This window comes from Camellia sinensis, chromosome 1 (genome assembly GCF_055761805.1).
Source record: "Camellia sinensis isolate YWXY chromosome 1, ASM5576180v1, whole genome shotgun sequence".
NCBI classification, from domain to species: domain Eukaryota; kingdom Viridiplantae; phylum Streptophyta; class Magnoliopsida; order Ericales; family Theaceae; genus Camellia; species Camellia sinensis.
In genome coordinates, this window is record NC_138961.1 from 108,309,846 (window position 1) to 108,325,837 (window position 15,992).

The 15,992-nt window shown below is 36.7% G+C and overlaps 1 pseudogene across 1 annotated transcript in view; it reads right to left on the minus strand.

The window, feature by feature from the left end:
• Positions 1-15,992, minus strand: part of LOC145789350 (ABC transporter C family member 1-like) — a 132,600-nt pseudogene that overhangs the window by 44,101 nt on the left and 72,507 nt on the right. Inside the window, exons 10-15 of the transcript XR_014337009.1 lie at positions 9,139-9,195; positions 6,859-6,924; positions 5,233-5,307; positions 3,320-3,454; positions 1,371-1,477; positions 1,186-1,279 (exon numbers count right to left, since the gene is read on the minus strand). The product of XR_014337009.1 is annotated as an ABC transporter C family member 1-like (transcript). The remainder of the gene's footprint in view (positions 1-1,185; positions 1,280-1,370; positions 1,478-3,319; positions 3,455-5,232; positions 5,308-6,858; positions 6,925-9,138; positions 9,196-15,992) is intronic.

Sequence of the window (15,992 nt, forward strand, 5' to 3'; positions counted from 1 at the left end):
CTCCGTGTGCTGAGTCGAAGTTTCCTGCACCAGGTGAGCAAAAACATGTCCCATAAGATCAATAGAGAAAGGGTTTTGTTTCTATTAACTTAACTTGAGTTGATACAGAGCTCTACATGTGCTAAGTTGAGATGAAAAATGGTGCTTTCCATACTGATAAGGATATATGTGCAGCACTAGTTTAGAAAATTCTTTTAATTGCTTTCTTAGGGCCATCACATTCCCTTTTGCAGCCTTGGCCGATTTGCTTTTCTGTCGCATTCGAATTCTAGCCTCTTGATGATTTTTATAATGAAAGGGGAGGAAGACAATGGAATAAAGATCTTTTGCATTTTCTGTTAACATTGTTAACTGTGCATTTTTGTCCCAAACCATGTGAGTGTGAGTGGCATATTTTTAAAAGACGGGGTGAAGCCAAACCATAAGGTGGTAAAATGGAATTTGCCCATAAATATATTTGTAAGTATAGTTTGTTACACATCTTCAGCCATTAAACTTGGGATTTGCCTCCACTAATACTAAAACACTTTTCCCCTTTACCAGCATGTAATAGATAAGCCTTAAGTTTTAAGTCTAAATACCCCTCGCTTCAACACTCCATGGGCAAAAAAGAAAACAATTAATACTAGCCATGTTGATGAGGACCGTAAAGGCATTGGATGACAATAAATTGAAGAATCTTTGAATTTTGGTATTATTCGGAGTTATGATTTAAAAAGATTTTATGTCTTTAGGATTTTGTATCTTTATTAGTAGTTTCCAATTCCATAGTTTCCTATTTATGAGTTTCCTAATTAGATGGTGCTTATGCCTACATATATGGCCTTTTATGTAGTAGTTTGGATACCTAGACTTTGATGATTAATGATTGGATGTTGAGTTTGATTTCTGAGAGACATTTTGGGAGTGAAATCCCTATTTATTCTTCTTGACTAAAAACCCTATTTTTTGGTTATGCCATTCTTCGTCTTTTGGTTCTACACCGCATGTCCTATAAGATGTTAAGTAACTAAAGCGAGTTCAGAACTCACTAATGCAAACGGGCAGGCACATCTACTAAAAATGTAATATTTCAGTCAATTGTAGAGAGTACAACAGTAAAGAAACTTATCACAAATTATGGTGCCATTTGCAAAATTTGTAGCGCCAAGAAGATGGTTTCCAAGATTATGATTCATGTCATACCGCTGACAGTAGCTGTGCTTTCTGGAATCATGAGAGTTCATCAAACCGGATGTTGTGAACTTTAGATTGGAAACTCTCCTCCCACGCATAACATCTGAATTAGTTTAGCATAAAATCAAAATAATCATTGTTAACAGCCTAAATGTACTAAGCTTAAGTAAAAGCTAGCAAAGATTAAACTATACTTCACAGTGTCCATGGCAGCCAAGATTTCATTCATCAGCCCAACTCTCTTATCAGTACGTTGCAATCCTTCCTTTGACAGTTTTCTCATTTTGCTTATGATAAATGTCTGTTCCCACAAGATAAATTAAATGTATAAGAGTTCTGAGCAAAAGAGTGGAAGATACAGTGACTACAGTAAAATAGTTATAAATCTTAAATTCATGGGCACTGAACAAAGTAAAGAACAATGTTTCCTTAATATCTCCAAGATCTTGTGACATCTATCTCAATGCTCAAACATTAACTGCAATATTTCCTATGGTCCCTAAACTTAATCAGGTTTCAAAAGCATAGAACTAAAAGCACTCTGAGGTCTAAAAGTGACCCATTCTGCCCATCAATATAACTTTTGAATCAAAGAATCACATTTAGAGTAAGTTAAAATTGGCCATTGTGGACCAGTCAATGGGCATCTGCTGCCAAAAAGAAAATTGGTTAGGAATAAGATTAAGCTTACTCTTTTAAGTCCTACAAAATGCTATTTTACATGTATGGGACTCTTCTGCAGTAGATGTTGATGAAAAGTGTGTCTGACTGTTCTGTCTCTACACAACACTTGTTTCTTCAATCTCAACACAGTGTACAACCATACTACAATAATTAAAGTCATCCATATTAAAACAAGTACTTTTAGCTCCAACCAAAGACGTATGCTGTACTCAGTGGGGGATGCAGAAATTGTGCAAGGGGGTGGGGGGGCTAAAGCAAAATTATTTAAATTTTAGAGGAATTGACATAAGATTATATAGATTTTGGAAATCAGAATATTAATTTATTTTACAGAAACTCAAAATGACATGAAAGTATGAGATTTGTCAAAGGTTTGGGGTGACTTAAATACTAATGTATTCTACAATTACTAAAAATTGCATAAAAAAAATGAATTTTTTTTTAAATTTAGGATAGCAAAAGTAAAAAGTTTTAGATTTTGGAAGGGTCGGAGTAAAACTATATATATTTTGAAGGGGCCAAAATACAAACTTCTTGTATAAATATTCAAAATTGCATGGCCAAAATGCAATTTTCCAAAAGTTTGGTTGGGTGGGGGGGAGGGGAGGGGAGGGCGGTGGTGGCCCCTATTGAGTATTACTACTATATCTGCCTTCAAAGGCACCAGGGGTTCTTCCATAAAATAAACTGACAGTTGAATTTTGTAATAAGGCATTAAGGTTGAATATAGAGAGATAATAGAGATAATATTATCAGCTCAAATGAATAAACAAAGCAGATTTAGACGTAGAAAACAATTAAACTGAAGCATACAGAAGTATGATAATTTAGTAGATTGGATAATTGGACTTTAATTGAACTGTTTACTTCAAAACCGTGGACACACGCACACTACTCCTACCTCCTTTATTTCTTTTCTTTTTTCTATTATTTCTTTTAGAACCCCCCAATATTTCATTTTGAGCCATGCCTAACTTTCATCTCTTTCTAAAATTTGTAGCTCCTCGATTTAAGAACACTCACACAAGCATGACTTTTGTTCCTTAAAATATTTTGAAATGTTAAATCATCAAAAATAGTATAATATCAGAAAAACATTCAAATAGATGAACAAGAGGAGTGCTTATGAAATTCTGGGTGCCTTCCTAGCTGCTGAGGCCATTTAACAACCATTCCCTAGACAGAATAGAATGGGAATAGAAAATGCTAAACACGGTCAACCAAAAAAGATGGTTAAGATTTTATTCAAAGCACATGGAATCCAAAAATTTTCAAAACACACACACCCACCCACACACACACACACACACACACACACACAAAAAAAAAGAAAAAAAGAAGTCAGAAACAACATTAATAAGTAATGACAAGACTTGAAAGAGAAAGATCATCACATGCAACACACCATTAAGACAAAACCCATATGCAGCTTCAAAGCAGCAGGAAAAACTATGGTTACCTGTATGGGGAACATTAGAGCTAACATTAGGGAACCAGGAAGTGATGCAGCACCCAATTGCTGATAAAGAAGAACCATAGCAATAATGATATGAAATGGAGCTGACCATAAACCATGAAGTTGTTGGCATATTTGCTGAACAAAGGACATACGAGTTTATAATTCAATCCAAGCAACTGCAAAAGACTACCAAAATATGCAGACATGATTGGTACCAAAATCAAGTATAGACCAAAGTCAGTCATATCATAAAATGCATACCTTGCAAATCAAAATTTCTAACTATAACGAGTCTGTATTATTGCAGATTGTCTTTAATTTTTTATATAAGTTGTACTACTGCAGATTTATAGCCCTTGGTGGGGGACAGAAAATTGGACTTCATTTTAAAACTATAAGGTCAAAATTATTATTATTATAACAATTATTATTATTATTATTATTAATATTATTATTATTTTGTATTCAAAAGACAAGGGGACTAGAGCCCCTGATATTTTGTTTGAGAGACCAACTAGGTTCCGATTCCCAACTTAAAATAAAAAACAACGGACTGGAAAGAAAAAAATTACCAGCTGAATTTCAAAAAAATGAAAATCCAAGAATTTTTTTACTTGACACGTGTACTTTCAGACATGGCATACTTGTTGCAGACACATTTCCCAAATAATGCAATTACATGTGAATCATCACTAGTTTTCTTCATACATACAGAGAAGTCCCATGAAAAGTTCTGACAATTGAGAATTGTCAACTTATTCTCTTTGGAAACAGTCATGGTGAAATTGATGATATCATAATATTATTCAGAATAGAAAGAGGACAAACCATTGTTTGACTTCCCAAAACTTCATCAAAATTTCATACTTGTAGTGTCCTCAAATAGAGTATAATATAAAAGCATAATGAATTTAGCATTGGGCATAATAAGGTTTATTTACATGTGAGGTTGTGTGCATGTGCATAATTATTAAAAATAGCATGCCTGAAGTGCATTAGCATCGGTTGTCATCAAATTTGTTATCTTTCAAATTGGCAAGACATCATAGAACTCCAAAAGAATCTACATTGAACATTACCAATATCACCAACCATAACAACTGATTAACATTTCATTGACATCTAAAAATGGGAAATGAAAATTCTTTGTGAGCTATATTTGACAGCATTTGGACAAGTGTCTGGGTCAGGCATCACAAAAGTTTGAAAAAGGGAAATATGATCAAGAAGTTTTCATGAGAAAACTAATAATATGACCATGGTTAATATCTATTCTGGCATTTGAAGGGCCCACAATTTACGTAGAGTTTTATTTTCTTCCTCTTGTAAAAGAGATGCATTACTTATTTCAAGAGCGCCATTCTCACCAAAATAAATAAAATACCTATCACACAATTAGAATAATATACCAGCTGTTTTCTATCTTATACTTCTTCTCTTGGTCATTGACTTTTCTAAACTATATCATTCAGCCTCCTCCTTGAGCCAAAGTTTTTTACCAAAAATCAGAAAGTTTTAAACCTCAGGCATAAGACATGCTCAAGAATCCTGGTCTGTTCATATCAAAACCTAGAGAAAATTTGATAAATAGACATGCCGGATGATGCAAATTGAATAGAGAACAAACTTCTGCCACAAGCAGATTCATTCAAACTCTCCACCCAAGCCCTCGGTATGCTAGAAGAAACCCCTAATCCGATTATATAAATCTAGTTTTTATCCCCAAAATCTGATATGGTATGCAGTGTACTGTTGGTTTTCTTGTATTTGTGGCCGCCCCGGGTCAAACAAGTAATGCTAATGCAGTAAAAGAAACATGTTAGGTGATACAAAAAACAACCAAAATTGAAAGAGAAATACAGAAATAAACCACATGCAGATCTGAACACTGTTATTGGAGAAAGAGAATTTACCAAAGTTGATCTTAGCCTGAAACCAACACGTAAAACATTTTGATAATACTGAGCTTCACAAAGCACTCCAACCGACTGAAGCATGGAAAATCATCTAGTCAATGCAATGATCACAAACTACAAGTACAACTTCCATGATCAGTTGTACTCTAGGCATAAATCATCTTAGAAAAGAATGCTTATAGAAAGCAACTTCTTAAATCTTGTAGTAACAAAGATTAACAACGGCATTTTAATGTTCAGCATAGAGAACATTCAAAATAACATATTCAAGAATATGCAGTCCTAGAACTTTTTGCTCTCATCAGAAAACTGTGGAATGTGACTTCAATATTCAACAACATAAATATAAGGACAGAATTAATAAATTGTGGAAGAGAATAAAAACTACAACCAATTTAGTTTCTATTTGATGGGGGTCTGGAAGGGGTTAGATTGCACAGTCAAAATAAAAGAAAGATAAAACCTCCAAAAACTTCTCCCAAGAAATTTTTAAGTCCTCGGAAAGAGCCTGAGTTTCACTTAGTTCCCAAAAAAACGTCAAATATCATTAACGTCTGAATATAGATCTCTTTCTTCCCTTTCCTTTTTATTTTTCAACAAATGTCTCAGATTGTCTTCCCATTCATGTCTCATTGCCATTTTCGTATATCTTTTAGGGTGCATCTCCCATTTCAAGACTTAGACAGCTTCTGGCAACTTCAAATGAGTAATTGCTTTAAATATTTGAAACACCTAATTGTATGCCTTATGATGTTGAGTCTGAAAGATAATTGCAAGATACTATTCTTCCTCAAAATTTCAAGTTCAATCCAAGCCCATCCTATGGTCATGATATAAAAAGTTTAGACACTGTTTACTGGCCATCGAATTAGTACACAAGGCAAATCATTCACTCATTCACATTTGGATGAATGCCGTTCTTGTCACCAGAAAGGTCACTGGAAGGCTCAGTGTCCTAAACTTTTACATTGACAGAATTTTGGGCAGCAACAGAGATAGGTATCTTGGACATCTGTAGAGGATAGGTATCTTTGACAGAATTTTCAGCTACTGCCCCATCTGTAGAGGATCAATCCCAATTCATCTAATGATTTATCTCTCTCTTCACCTCTAGGTTTGTCTTCCGCATCTCACACCACTTGGGTATTTGATTCAGGTGCTACACACCATATGGAAAATGATCCTTCTTTGCTTATTTCTATTTTCTCTCCTCATTCTTCTACTAATGTGATGGCTGTCAATGGCATCTCCACATCTTTGGCTGGTGTTGGTCCTGTTTCGAATGATTTCCTCTCTTTTTTTTATGTATATTGTATTTCCTAGTGGATTTTGAATTTAATTTCAATTATAAATTTTGTGATGTTAGTTGAAATTAAATTAAAGAAGAAAAATGACCCAGATAATTAATACTAAACCCGTACATGTGATATCTCTAGAATGCCAAATGACATGTAATATTTATTAGTGATTATTTAATGAAATTAATAGCATGCAAAGGAGGAAAAAGAAAAAGAAATACTAAAGGAAGAGCAATTTACTCCCTTGAGAAAAATAAATATGAGATAAATCTATATTTTTTTTAACATAAATACTTCATAAAAATAAGAAGGATAGAAATCATACCACCCCAACAAAGATTGAGAAGGCATAAATGTAGCCAACCCATGCTGGATCACCTCGTTCCATTGACTGTAATCAGTAGTATCATAAACTTTGTAGGCCAAATACAAACTATAAAGCTCAAATGGCATCCTTTGCATACATAAAAATGAGAAGTAAAGAGCGAACACAAGAGTGGGAAAAAAATAAACAAGATTTATAGTATTATAAAGAAATTATGAGCTTACCCAGTAAGTATATATTATAATTTCTTATTTCAGTGAATATTGACTTCATGAGCTCAACCTACTTTTTTCAATATATAAGTGTTCCTAACTGTGAATGATTTAATTGGCTACAAAACTATTTTTAGGTACATTTTTGCACAATCTTTTATAAGGGATTAATAAATAATAATACAAAAAAAGTAAAAAGAGGAGATGGACAAACATCCAAAAAGCATGTGCATCAATAAGATGATATGGAATTTTGAAAAATTGCTTAGAATTACAAGATCCATATTATATCTCAAAAAGCAAAGTGGAAGTGCTTCATATTGCATTATTGGTTGTGTTAGGATTAAAATGAATACTTTTAGGAAAGTATTAAGCACTATAAAATTTGATAAAAAAGCAAATTTTCAGGAACTAATTTTTTTGGTACAAATATAAATTATAGATTATAGTTACCCATGCCAATTCAACAAATTTGTTAATTCAGCAAATTAAATAGATTATTACAAAACATTTTTAGTTATTCGGAATTGAAAGTTTTTAATCAATTTTAATAGAATTTTGAATTTATAAAATATAAATAAATATGTCCTTTCGAATTTCCTGAAGTTGAAGATCTCAACTCCATAGATGAAGTTGGTGCATTGTGGGACCAATCTGTACTCATCACAATAATTTGAACCGTTCATCTCATATGATAAGTAGAGAAGAACATGCATGCAAAAAATTTGGTTGATCAAACGTAAGTAATCACATATATATTATAACAAATGAACAGTCCATTCTAAAAAACATGTATGTCATATGGATAAAAACAATATAATGGTATGACAATCGATGTTGGATCAAATTGATTTTTTGCATGGATAATTTTCTCTGTTAGTTGTATGAGATGAACGGTTTAGATTACCGAAGTAGGTCCAAGTTTGTCCTATAATGGGTCAACTTCACAATGAAGTTGCGATCTTCAACTTTAGCAAATCTAGACTCATCTTGATATTATTGATCAATTGATTTATAAGGCAATAGATCCAAATTTTCTTAAATTACAGACTTTCAACATGTATACAATAAAAGTAAATAAAAATTTAATTTTCTTAAATAGTAGTTATTCCAAAACTTTTATATTGAAAATTTATATAATAAAACTCATCACTTTTTGAAATGTCTATGAAATACAATTGGTTAGAATGTAGGATTAATCTTGCTTTCAATTCTACTGTTAATGTAGTTTGTTCACTTTCAACTTTCAACCCTTTTATAAGGCAATATTTTCAAGTTTTCTTAAATTTTATGGCCTTTCAACATGAATTATGTGTCGGGTTCTTTGATATATGCTAATTTTTCACTTTTCTTAAATAATTGTTATTCCAAAACTTTTATGTAGAAAATGAGTTATACATTTCAAATTTAGAATTTAACAATTAATGAACCTTCTTAGTTCAAATACTAATATTTTACTATCAATTATTAAAACTATTTTTAATATTTTCTTTCAAATTAATAGGCCTCTCCTCCATAAAAAATAAATAATAATAATAAAAAAACCCATATGTGATAATAAAATTTCATTTAAATATTTTAATGAGTCGAATTAAACTCAATACTAACATCCACTTTCCTAAATTGTAAAACCTAAATTTCTAGTAATTACTTGATAATTGGTTGTGCCCTAAATTCTAATTTTTGAACTCTCGTCTTTTTCTTCTACTTGTGATTTCTCTTTTCCAACAACTAGGTGATAGTAGTAGATGTGACAATAGCAGTGATGGCTGACGATGTCAAGCAATGGTACAGCCTTTTTCATCAGCGGCAGATTAAACCGGATTTCAAGAGTCTGGTGGTTTATCTGGGTTTTAGTAGTGGTTGGTTTGGTTTCAGCTGTGGGGGCTAGGATTGGTCAAAGGCATGAAAGGGTGTTTAATTTACCTGGGATCAAATTGTGTCGTAAGTGCCTTAGGCACGAGTAATTTGCTAGTGTACAAATAAGTCAAAGGCCCTTTTATGGGCCTTGGATCACAAAGGAACAAAGATGGGATGCATCACTATGCATTTGAATGGTAAGACTAACCTGTAAGAGATGATTCAACAAAATTGGCCCAACAAACTGAGAAAGATCATCCCCAATCTACAAGATTGTTGAAGAATGATGAGTAAGACAACAAACATAATATAAGTGATTATCATACGAATCATAAGATTTTCAAAATATGAAGAAAAACAAAGAGCAAATTAATAAAAATTTCACCAAGGTTGACTATTTGTCCTAGGACAACTACATTGAAGAAATGTAATGCAAGCTCTAGCCATACTTTACAACAAAATTAAATAACCATAATGAATGCACATGATACGAGCTCTGTTAGTTTTTCTGGGTTGGCAAATTTGCGTGGACAAATCTTTGTGTTGATTATTCACATGTTTTGTTATAGGTTCTACTTGTCTTGTTTAATCTGCTTTGATTTGATTTATATGATGTTTACATTGGACATACTCACTTGTGTTGTTGTGTTGAGTTTCTAACTTATTATGCAGGATTCATTTCGAAGAACAAACATGGTACACTGTCATGTATTGTTTCCCTTTCATTTGTATTTGAGAACACTTAGTCTACGTAAATATGTATTGGTATTTGGTTGAGTCAAGTTTTATCATAGAAAATGGAGATAACAATTTCAGGGGACAAAACTTTTTGTTAATGACTCAATTTCTGTTTGAAATGAGCATTGGTTGTTCAATTGTACTTTTGTAGATGCATGAGTGAGTTGTAAATGTGCCTGGAAGACTTAACAAAGCGAGATGGGGCACAAACAGGAAAGTGTCTCTCCTACTAGAAGAGCAACACCTTAGCCTAGGATAAAGAGCAATCGCTCAAAAGGTGGATCAATTGCTCAAGTTGTGGACTTCAACTCAATAAAAACGTGAGCCCACATACATTGCTCAAATTACATTAGATAGTCGCTTGAGCGATGACACTATTCAGGTACCATAGAAATGTTTACTTGTACTGTTGTTGTAGTGCCAAGCGATAGAGCTATTTATCATATTTATGACATCTTTTGAAGCTAAGATATTGATATTCTCTATAAAAATGTCTCCACGCGTGCCTATGAAGACAAAGCCGTACGGTGAAAAAACAAAGGTGGATTTCACAGGAACATGAGGTAAAGATGGATTTATGACACAACTTTAATTTGTCTTTCACTAGGAGTAGAGAAAATCTAATGAATGTTTCCCTACACGTGGATGGAAGGATGGGGTAAAGCCATCATGGAACGTGGCATATGGAGTCATGAATCATGGAGTAAAATCTATGGAGTCATGAATAAAGCTTTTATTGTAGAATCTATGAAGTCCAAATGGCCTTGTCTTGGAGATTTGTGAGATGGACATTCTATATATATAGAGAGAGAGAGAGACAGAGAGAAAAGAAATGGAGGTTCTCTAGAAACTCGGTGAGAGAAACACATGATAAGGATACTCCACATTTACCTCTCCAACCAAGGTTTTTCCAACCTCTCTATATTCTTCGAAGCGTTCATCTTTTAGAGAGGAGCTATGCCGAAATTCTTCCAATTCACCTCATCACCATTTGTAACAAAATTGAGGTGTCTTAGTTATACTCCAAAGGCAACAAGAGTTGAAAGAGAAAATCATCGGAGTGCACCATTGATTGCCATTGGTTAGAGACGTTGCAACAAGGATCGAATTTTGCAAAATCCATGGTAGATGAGTTCACATTCAAGAAAAAGGGTTTCAAAGTCATGTGCGTTGTGGCTATAAGATTCGTTGTGTTTGGGAGGAAATGAGTTTTCGTGGACTACAAGAGTTCAAATGTGGTAAGTGCGTGCATCTGAGGTACTAGTTATAAGTCACTTAACTTCGGTCTTGTATTAATCTTTTGAATAGTGTATTATCTTAACCGGAAAGGTGTCTTTGGTTTTTCTATTTTGGAGGGTTTTTCTATTAATCTTTTGTGCATTCATGTGGATGCTTTGATTTACTGTTTACTATCTTTCCTAACAATTATCATAGAAATTTCAATTGAATGGTATAATTACCATTGAAGCCTATTCACCTCCCTCCCCTTTAGGCTATTTACCTCATCCATTATGCAGTTTCAATTACCCCTCCAAGGGTCCTTGATCTTAATTTGTCGTTTTACTCCTGTTGGGTTGATATTCTGTTCGATTTTTGGCTGTTTCTGGTCCAGTCACCTTGTGTTCTTCGGTTCTACCTATTGAAGGCTCCTCTATAAGGGTTAACCCTTCTAGCAGGGGATATTTGTCCTCTCTTTATTGATTGCTACTGTTGAGTTGATGTGTTGGTCTCATTTGGGTCCAAACTTGGTTGTTGAGCTAGTTCTGTGTTTATATTGGTGATTGTGGGTGTGGGTATTGGCTATTTGCAAGTCTGGTTGATCATTATGGTTGAGATTGAGGCTAAGGCTATAACTATGGGTAAAGATGATGGCATGCCTAAATCTATCACTACAAAGAAATTGAATGGTACTAATTATTTGGCTTGGGCCCATGCTGTCAAGATTTTCTTATGAGGTAAGACGAAGTCCCGCTATATTAGTGAGCTCCCTCCTCCTACTGATGATAAGGATTATGATGATTGGTGTTGTGAGGATTCTTATGTGATGGGTTGGATTTAGCATAGTCTGGAACCACAGGTTGCTACTACCGTGGAATTTTGTGATACCTCTAAGGCCATTTGGGACTCCCTTGCTGAGTCTTTTTCAAATCAAAGTAATGTCTCTCGGGTCTACGAGTTATATGAACAGATTTTTGCTATGCGTCAATCTGGCCGGTCTCTCCCTGATTATTTTAGTAGTCTCAAGACTTTGTGGGATCAGTTACTGCAGCATCGACCTTTCACTACTGATGTGACCACCCAGAAACAACATTGGGAGGAGTTTATGATGGCTTCTTTACTTTCTGGCTTAGATCCTGAGTTGCGAGGGTTCAAAGATCAGATTCTTGCCAGTGACACTCTACCTTCAGCTGCCAATGCCTATTCTAGGCTGTTACGCTCTTCATTGGGACAAGCACAATCCACTGCTGGGTCCTCTTCTTTATCATCTTCTGCATTGGTTTCTAGTAGTGGTGATCATGGGTCTACTCGCGGGGGTTTTCATAGTTCTTCTGGTTCCCGGAGCTCTTCTTCTGGTTCACGGGGCTCTCGTGGAGGTGGTTCTCGTAGTGGTGGCTCACGTGGTGGTTTCCGTGGTGGAAGTAGTAGTGGACCTGGTTCTCGTATACGTGGCGATCGCAAGTGTACTCATTGTGGTTCCCAAGGTCATACTGAACCTTGGTGTTGGCAAAAGTATGGCAGACCTAATCATGTCCATCAGGTTATGGATGTCCCCTCCTCACAGTTTTCCTTGTTGTCCATTGGCTCGGATGCTTCTCCGGGTACTTCGCATGAGACACTCACTACTCAAATTAGTGAGCTTACTGCCCTTGTCCAGTCTCTCCGGCCTAGTCTACCTTCTTCCTCTACTGCTACCATGGCTAGTTCAGGTAATATTGCATGTGTGGCTAAGTCCTCTCAGCCTTGGCTCCTAGACTCTGGTGCTAGTTCTCATGTCTCTGGTAATTCCTCTCTTTTTGATACTCTTAGACCTGTTGATCATACCACTATACTTGCTGATGGATCTTCTCGGCCTGTCTGTGGTCAAGGTCCTCTTCATCCCACTCCATCCATGTCCTTACCTTCTGGTCTTTATGTTCCTAAATTTCCATTTAATTTGCTTTCTGTTAGCCAATTGACTCAAGCTCTCCATTGTTTGATAACCTTTTCTCCTACTTCATGTGTTTTGCAGGACCTCCAGACCAAGAGGATGATTGGTTCGGGGCATGAGAAGGATGGCTAATTGACTCAAGCTCTCCATTGTTTGATAACCTTTTCTCCTACTTCATGTGTTTTGCAGGACCTCCAGACCAAGAGGATGATTGGTTCGGGGCATGAGAAGGATGGCTTATACTTTTTGGACGCTGAGACGTCTCCTCCTCCATCTGCTGTGTTGAGTGCTAGTGTATCTCCTCTTCAGTGGCATTTTCGCTTGGGTCATCCCTCCTTGGCCAAGCTCAAGTTAGCTGTTCCGGGTTTGAGTCATGTTTCTCAGATTGAGTGTGAAGCCTGTCAATTTGGGAAGCATCATCGTAGTTCTTTTCCTCGTCGTAGTGTTAGTCGTGTTCAGGTCTTTTGCTCTTGTCCATACAGATATTTGGGGTCCTTCTAGAACTCCCACTGTTAATGGGTTCTTTTATTTTGTTATTTTTGTGGATGATTACTCTCGGATGACTTGGTTGTTTTTAATGAAACAAAGATCTAATTTGCCTTCCATCATCTCTAAGTTTTATAATGAAATCTTTACTGAATTTGGCAAACGTATTAAGATATTTCGATCTGATAATGCCTTAGAATAAGATATGTGCAATCTATTATAACTACCTTTTGTGATGCTCATGGTATTATTCATCAAACTAGTTGTCCTCATACATTCCCACAAAATGGTGTTGCAGAACGGAAACACCGCCATTTGCTAGATGTTGCTCGCACCCTGATGTTTAATATGCATGTCCCCAAACAGTTTTAGGGCGATGCTGTTCTCACTGCTTGTTTGCTTATCAATCGCATGCCCTCTAGTGTTGTACACACATCTCCCTATTCTCTGTTATATCCACCACATCTCCTTTTCCCTTGCCTCCTCGCATTTTTGGGTGTGTGGCCTTTGTCCATGTTCTTGACCCTGGGTTGGATAAGTTATCTCCTCGTGCACGCAAGTGTGTGTTCTTAGGTTATTCTCGCACTCAAAAAGGGTACCGGTGTTATCATCTTGAGTCTCGTTGCTACTTTGTCAGTGCTGATGTAACGTTTTTTGAGTCTACTCATTTTTTTCTTCCTCTGGGCAACAGTTATCTACTGATCTTCTCTCTTCTCATGAAGGGGAGCCCGCCTCTCTCACTCCTACTCTTCCCTCTTATGCTCCTTCCACATCCACTCCTCCATCCTCTCCCTCTCCTCTCACTTCTACCCCTCCTTTGCAGGTTTATCAACGGTCTCAAGCTCGTCGCATTGTGTCTTATGGCCCGACCAGTTCATCTCCTTCGTCTGAGGCCTCTGTTCCACCTGCTGCTTTACCATCTGATGACCTTCCTATTGCCCTCCGCAAAGGTAAACGCACTTGCACTCAACATCCTATTGCTCATTTCGTTTCTTATGATCGCCTTTCTCCTGGTCTTCACTCTTTTGCTTGTAGCTTGTCTAGTATTTCCATTCCTCGCACCTATCTTGAGGCTATGTCCATCTCTAGTTGGAAGTTTGCCATGGATGAGGAAATGCATGCTCTTCATCAAAATCGGACCTGGGACCTTACCCCTCTGCCATCTGGCAAATCTATTGTGGGTTGTCATTGGATTTATACTGTTAAGTATCTTCCTGATGGAACTGTTGAGCGACTTAAGGCTCGCCTGGTAGCTAAAGGCTACACCTAAACCTATGGTGTTAATTACTTGGAGACCTTTTCTCCTGTGGCCCGTCTTAACTCTGTTCAGATTCTTCTCTCTGTTGCCGTTAATCAGTCTTGGCCTTTATATCAACTGGATATCAAGAATGCTTTTCTCCATGGTGATCTCCACGAGGAGGTCTATATGGATCAGCCCCCTGGCTATGTTGTTCCCGGCTAAGAGCATCTTGTTTGTCGATTGAGGAAGGCCTTGTATGGTCTTAAGCAGTCCCCTCGTGCCTGGTATGATCGCTTCAGTGCTGTTGTGCTTGCCTATGGCTTTCACCGTTCCACTTTTGATCACTCTATTTTTGTTCGCCACTCGTCTACTGGGAGTATTGTTCTTATTGTCTATGTGGATGACATCATCATTTCAGGGAGTGACTCCAATGGTATTGCTAATTTGAAGCAGTATTTGGGACAACAATTTCACACCAAAGACTTGGGCCATCTTCGGTATTTTCTTGGGATTGAAATTGGCCGTTCTTCTCAGGGCTTGTTTCTTTCTCAACGGAAGTATGTTCTTGATCTTCTTACTGAGACTGGTCTCTTAGGCACTCGCCCCAGTGATACTCCCATGGATTCTAGTGTCAAGCTTGCTGGTGACACTGACGACTTCTTTCCTGATATTGGTCGTTATCGTCGGTTGGTTGGCAAGTTAATATATCTCACTGTCACTCGTCCAGATATTACCTGTGCTGTGGGTGTGGTCGGTCAGTTTATGCATGCTCCCCGCCAACCCCATTTTGTGGTTGTATGTCGCATCTTGCAATACTTAAAGCGTGCTCCAGGTCGGGGGTTGCTCTATCGCCCATCTTCCTCCTTGTCTGTCACTGGCTTCAGTGATGCTGATTGGGCTGGTAATACGACTGACCGCCGTTCCACCTCAGGCTATTGTACTTTTGTTGGTGGTAATATTGTCACTTGGCGTAGCAAGAAACAGACCGTCGTTGCTCGTTCTAGTGCCGAGGCTGAATATCGCGCCATGGCTCATACTGCTTCTGAGATGCTCTGGGTTCAGTCTCTTCTCCAAGATTTTGGCTTTTCTGTTTCCACTCCTATGCGCATGTTTTGTGACAATCAGGCTGTTATCTTCATTGCCAATAACCCTGTGTTTCATGAACGCACCAAACATATCGAAGTTGATTGCCATTTTCTTCGTGATCTCTTACTCCGCAAGCAACTGGTGACTCCTTATGTTCGTTCTGAGGATCAATTGGGTGATATTCACACCAAACCTTTGGCTCGGCCTTCATTTCTTCATTTGTCTGCCAAGCTGGGCATGTTCGATCTCTATGCTCCAACTTGAGGGGGAGTGTTAGAATAGTTCTTTTAGTTATTTTTGTTCTCTTGTTAATATTTACTTAAGTTAATGGTACGATGGTCATATTGCTACTTTAGGTTTTTTA